Consider the following 6,404-nt stretch of genomic DNA (forward strand, 5'->3'; position numbering starts at 1 on the left):
GAGTATAGCTTGAACCAGAGTGATGGCAATGGGGCAGGGCTGGGGGTAGTAAGAAGTTATTGATGCCTGCTTTGCTCTGGCTTACCTCAAGGTTTCAGGGCTGAATTGTTCAGAAAAGGAAGGGAAGGAGGGCAGGGGCCACTTCTAGGTTTTAATTAGCCTGGAACTGGTTTCTGTGTATGGTGAGAGAAAGGGTACAGTTTCATTTTTTCCATAGGGATATTCTGTCTTCCCAGCACCATTTGCTGAAAAGATTATCTTTTTGGTTTTTAGGACCACGCACTGCTGTTACTACCATATATAAAGTGTTCATTTATGTGTGTCATTGCATATCTTGGTTATGATCCATTGATTAATTTGTCAATTTCTGTGACAATCTTACATTGTCTCAATTTTTTACTTTATAATCAGTCTGAATATTTGATAGAGCAAGAACTCTCATCTTATTTTTTTTGAGTGTTTGGATATTCTTGGCCCTTAAGATTTCCGTAAAGTTTAAATTGGCTTGTCAAATTCTACATTAAAACCCCTCAAAACCAAAAAACTATACCTGTTGGGAATTTTAAGTAGGATTGAATTGGATTGGTGAATGGTTTTAGAGTGAATTGACATTTTTATCCTATTGAGTCTTCCAATTCTCCATTTATTTCAGTCTTCTTTAGTGTCTTTCAACAGACATAAAGGTCTTGCATATCTTTTGATAGATTTATTTCTAGATCCTTGTTTTTTTGTGCTATTGTAAAAGACATGTTTTAAAAATTTATTTGCTGACAATTTATGGCTGGAATTTGGAAATACAACTGATTTTGGTATATTGATTCTTCATCTAGCAATTTTGCTAAACATTCCTATTAATTCCTATGGTTTATCTTTTTGCAGGGGGTTTCTACATACACAATATATCATCTGTAGGTAATTATACCTTTGATTTATTTTTCTTAAACTTCATGTACTGGCTGGAATCTCTAGCACAACATAGAATAAAAGTAGTGATATTCTACCCTTTAATTGTTCCTGATTGCAGAGGAAAAGCTTTAGACATTTAACCTTAAGCAAACCATAAGTTTGCTTTGGTTTTCTGTAGAAACTCTTAATCAGATTAAGGAAATTCTAATCTATTCCCCCCTTTTTTGTGTGTGAAAGTTTAAATAAAATCATGAATGGATGTTAAATTCCATCAAATGTTTTTAAAATTTAGCATCTTGTGGAAATATGATTTTTTCCTGCTTTAATCTTTTAATATGGTAAATTTCACTGTTTGATTTCCTAATGTTAAACTGACCTTAGATTCCTAAGATAAATCCAACTTGGCCATGATGAGTTATTAAAATATTAGAAATATTTTCTTTAACATTTTTTTGATTCATGTCTATGAGAGAGATTGACCTGTAATTTTCATTGTCTCTGTACATTTAAAGATGCCTGATAGCACTGTCAGGTTTTGGTGTCAGAGTTTGGCAGCCTTCTAAAGCTCTCTTTTTCTGTCATCCTAGAGTGTGTGTAATTTTGGATTTATTTTGCTGGAGAACCCATCAAAGCTTGGAGTTATTTTTAAAATTAATTAACATATCAAAGAGTTCACCTATTTCAAGCACATAATTCAATGGTTTTTTAGTATGGTGACAAATATGTGCAACCTTCACCACAGTCAATTCTAGAACATTTTCAACACCACACAGAGAAACCATGTACTCTTTAGCTGTCACCCTCCTATCCCTCTAGCCCCCTAGCCCTAATCTACCATGATCTACTTTCCATCTTATAGAATTGCCCTTTCTGGACATCCCATGTAAATGGAATCACACAATATGTGGTCTTTTGTAACTGACTTTTTTCACTTACTATAACATTTTCAAGGTTCATCCATGTTGTAGCATGTATCAGTTCTCCATTCCTTTTTATGGCTGAATAGTATTCTGTGTGTGTGTGTGCACGCATGTATGTGTGTAAACCACATTTTGTTTATCCATTCGTGCATTGATGGACATTTGGATTGTTTCCACTTTTTGGCTTTTCTGAATAGCGCTGTTATGAATGTTCATGCACAAGTTTTTGTTTGAACACCTGTTGTTAGTTCTTTTGGGTGTATACCTAGGAGTGGAATTGCTGGGTTATATTGTAATTCTATGTTTAACTTTTTGAGGAACCACTATAAAGTTTTTCACAGTGGCTGCTCTATTTTACATTCTCACGGCAATGTACAAGGGTCCTAACTTCTCTACATCTTTTCCAACAATTGCCATTTTACATTTTTTAAAATTATAGCCATTCTAGTGGGTATGAAGTTCTATCTCAATGTAGTTTTGATGTTCATTTCCGTAATGACTAATGTGTTTAGCATCTTTTCATGTGCTTCTTGGCCATTTGTATATATTTTTTAAGAAAAATGTCCATTCAATTCCTTTGCCCTTCTTTGACGTTGGTTGTTTGTCCTTTGTTGTTGAGTTGTAAGAATTCTTTATATAGACAAGTCTAGATACTAGATTTATCAGATAAGTGATTTGCAAATATTTTCTCCTATTCAGTGGTTGTCTTTTCACTTTCTTGATTGTGTCCTTTGACACACAAAAGTTTAAATACAATTTATTTTTTCTTTTTCTTTTGTTTTTAGTGTCATATCTAAGAAACAATTGCCAAATCCAAGGTCATGATTTATCCCTGTTTTCCTCTAAGAATTTTATGGTTTTAGCTCGTTTAGACTTTTGATCTATTTTGAGTTAATTTTTGTAAATGGTATGAGGTAAGAGCCTAGAGTTATTTTTGTGGGAAGCTTTTTTTCCCCTCTGACTCAATTTCTTTAAGGTGCTCTATTTTTTAATTTCTTCCTGTGTCATTTGCAATTTTATATTTTTCTTTAAAAATTTCTGTTTCGTCTATATATTCAAATTTATTGGAAATTTCTCTTCATAATATCCTTTTATTTTCTTTTAAATATCTATTCCATTGGTGATAATGTCTCCCCTTTTATTTACGATAGTGGTTGTTTGTGTTTTCTGTCTTTTTTCTTGTCGAATTTTGTGAGTGGTTTGTCAATTTTATTAATCTTTTTAGATAGAAACTACTATATAGGGGCCGGCTCCGTGGCCGAGTGGTTAAGTTTGTGCACTCCGCTGTGGCGGCCCAGGGTTCAGATCCTGGGCGCGGACATGGCACCGCTTGTCAGGCCACGTTGAGGCAGCGTCCCACATCCCACAACTGGAAGGACCTGCAGCTAGGATGTACAGCTGTGTACGGTGGTGGGGGGGGCGGGGTGGCAGGGTTTGGGGAGATAAAGCAGAAAAAAAAAAAAGGAAGATTGGCAGCAGTTGTTAGCCCAGGTGCCAATCTTTAAAAAAAAATTAAAAAAAAGAAACCACTATATAGCTGAAGAAATAGAACATTGGCAGTCATTCTTCTTTTTTAAGTACTGGTAACATTCTAGACCTTATCCTAGATAGTGATTTTACATGTATGTATTTTGTTTTTCTTTGAAATATTTTCATTTTGTACAGTCTTTGGTAGGGACAATAGATTTCATAATTTTAGAACTTTAAAAGTTAAAGCAAAAATTAACTATATTAAGCACTAATGCGTTGTTTAAGATACTGAGTGAAAAATTTCAAAGTACAAAAGACAGACATCACTTAGTAGAGTTTTTCAATAAAGTCATTTTTTGTTCTGAAATATTTCAGACATAAAAATGTAAAGGCTTTTATAATGAACACCCCAGTACTGACAACCAAGCTTAAGAAATAAAACATTTCACCTATAGAAGAATACTGTGTGTCCATTTCTAACTGCATTTCCTTCCTATCACAGAGGTAACCACAATCACAAATTTGGTGATCATCCTTGCAATTCATATCTCTATGTTTTTGCCTATATGTATATATCCCTAAACAGTATGTGGTGTTACTTTGCATTTTATAAAGTAATATATAAATGGTAGGATATGGTGTGTGACCTTCCATAGATAGCTTTTGCTAAACATTATTCAATAAATATTTTTGCTAAAGTTTTCCAATTTTTTGTTTTGAGATAATTTGGAATTTCTTGTTGGAGCTTTTTTTCATTGGCTGCTCTAGAATCCCTATTAGATAATTCCAGCATCTGATTTATCTCTATGTCGGTATCAGTTGATTGCCTTTTCTTGTTGGGACTGTGATTTTTCTGGTTCTTGGTATGATGAGTGATGTTTTAAATTGTAGTCTGGACATTTTGAAAATTAAATTTTGAGATCCAAGATGCTACTTAAATGTTTTATTTCAGAAGGTTATGTTTAGTGCATAGTCCCTGGCTTACTTTTTTGGGCTGTGGTTCCAATGACAGTATAGGTTTCAGAGCCTATAGAGCACTATTCTGGTCCACTTCATTCACCTGGCACCACCAGGGCTCCTGCTTGATCCTGCTGATGCTGTCTGCAGGGGCAGAGTGCACTTTCCCAGACTGGTCCTGCAGGATGGAGCGTGGGAGATGCTGGGCTATGGGGCAGTGAGTGCTTCCCTGAGCCTGTTCTCTGGGCCACCCGGTGCCTGCCTGATCACTGCTGGTGTTGCCTGAGGGGTGGAAGGTGCTTCCCTGGGCTTCCCAGTGCCACTAGGTGGTAGGTGCTGGATGCTGGGACAGAGAGTATCTCCTGTGGCCCTTTCTCTAGGTCACCTGGTGCCTATGGGCTTCTTACCCCATCCCTGCCAGTGCTGCTGAGGGAGGGAAGCATCACCCTGGGCCTCCTACTGCCTCTAGTGGGAGTGTTGGGAGTTACCCTTTGCTATTAGGTGGAGGCCCTGGAGATGCTAGACATGAGTCTTCCTCTACTGCTGAGGAGAGGGCCAGGAGACACAGGGTTCATTGGTCCTTCTGGGTGGAATTCTCTGCCTACTCTTTGCAGGTGCTGGTGGAGCAGGCAGAGCAGGTCAGGTATGGAGTGGAGATGGGGTTCCCCACCAGGTCTCTGCTGGGCTGCCTCTTCCCTGGGCCTTCAGCCAGAGAAAGCTCGCTTTTCCCAAAGCTCTTTTGGTCTATGCATTTTGGTGATTTTGAGTTGTGGGCCTCTTCAGTGCCCAGTCTGGGATGTATAGGAGACAAAGGGAAATGCCAGGGAACTTGCTGCCATGTTGTTCCTCAAGTCCTAAGGTCTCTAGCCAGTCTGCCTTTCTCTTTCCACGTTTCAGAGTCCTTTTATTGTTGTCTGTAATTATTTCCAGGATTTCTTAGTTGTAATTTGGGGGGAGTAACGGGAAAAGTGAGACTATGTCATCTTGTCCAGGACCATAAGTCTCAAAGAAAGCAGGCTATTTTATTTAGTACTTCTTTCCTCAATCCATCTCTCTCCTATTTTATATAAACAGTAAGAAGAAAGCTTGGCAATCCTTTATCTACATAACCAAGCTCATCAGGTACGTGTTCTATTTTCTACAAAACTGGAGGAGGCACTGTTGTCACACTTTCTGTCACTACATAGCAAAGATCCTCCTTCTTCCAGCCTCCGATAATGTGTTCCTTGCTTTCCTTTGAGCTCTCACTGACAGTGTCCTCAAAGTCCAGATTTCTACTAACAGTCTGCTCAAAGCAGTTATCATGCTCCAAAAAATCTTCCTGGCTTCCATCCACTGCCCAGTTTCAAAGCCACTCCCAGTTTGAGGTATTTTTTATGGCATCACCCTGCTTTCAGGTACAAAAATCTCTATTAGTTGTCTATTGTTGCATAACAAATTACCCCCAAACTTAACGGCTTAAAACAACGCACATTTATTATCTCATACTTTCTGTGGTTCAGGACTCTAGGCGTGGTTTAGCTGGATCTTCTACTTCTGGGTCTCTCACAGGGCTGTAATTAAAGTTTGGCTGGAGGTAAGGTCTCATCTGAAGACTCAACTGGGGAAGGATCTGCTTCCAGGCTCACTTACGTGGTTGTTGGCAGTATTCAGTTCCTTGAGCTTGTTGGATTGAGTGCCTCAGTTCCTTTCTGGCCTTTCTGGCTATTGGCTGATGACTGCCCTCAGATCCTTGCTATGAAGACCCCTCCAACACTTCAACTTACTTCACCAAAGGCAGCAAGAGAGTCTGCTAGTAAGATAGAAGTCACAATCTTACGTAACCTAACCGTGAAAGTGACATCTCATCACCTTTGTCATATTCTATTGGTTGTAAGTAAGTCACTACATTCAGCTCACACTGAAGGTGGGCATTGGGGGGAGGGTGGGGACTGCACAAGGACATGAATACCAGGAGAGAAGGATCACTGGGAACCATAGGAGGTCTTCCTGCCACAGTCATTGTCAATATTCCTTATAATTCTAGTGTCTTACTAGCCAATAATCCTCACCTTTTATAGAATGCTTACTAAGCCTCAGTTTTCCTCCCATAAGAGAGGATTAAAATAATAACTTATTGTGACTTTAGAACCTCCAGTTCTTCTGACTAAT

At 38.3% G+C, this 6,404-nt stretch overlaps 1 long non-coding RNA gene across 5 annotated transcripts in view; it reads left to right on the plus strand.

Moving 5' to 3' along the window:
- LOC102150413 (uncharacterized) overlaps positions 1-6,404 on the plus strand; it is a 97,143-nt gene that overhangs the window by 32,715 nt on the left and 58,024 nt on the right. Inside the window, exons 4-5 of one of the 5 annotated variants that reach the window (XR_002803865.2) lie at positions 880-912; positions 5,328-5,375. The exons of 2 other annotated variants lie outside the window; for them this stretch is intronic. This is a non-coding gene — a long non-coding RNA (uncharacterized lncRNA). The remainder of the gene's footprint in view (positions 1-879; positions 913-5,327; positions 5,376-6,404) is intronic. 2 more of the 5 variants (XR_289513.4, XR_002803868.2) reach the window with 2 other exon arrangements.

This window comes from Equus caballus, chromosome 25 (genome assembly GCF_041296265.1).
Source record: "Equus caballus isolate H_3958 breed thoroughbred chromosome 25, TB-T2T, whole genome shotgun sequence".
Taxonomy (NCBI): Eukaryota; Metazoa; Chordata; class Mammalia; order Perissodactyla; family Equidae; genus Equus; species Equus caballus.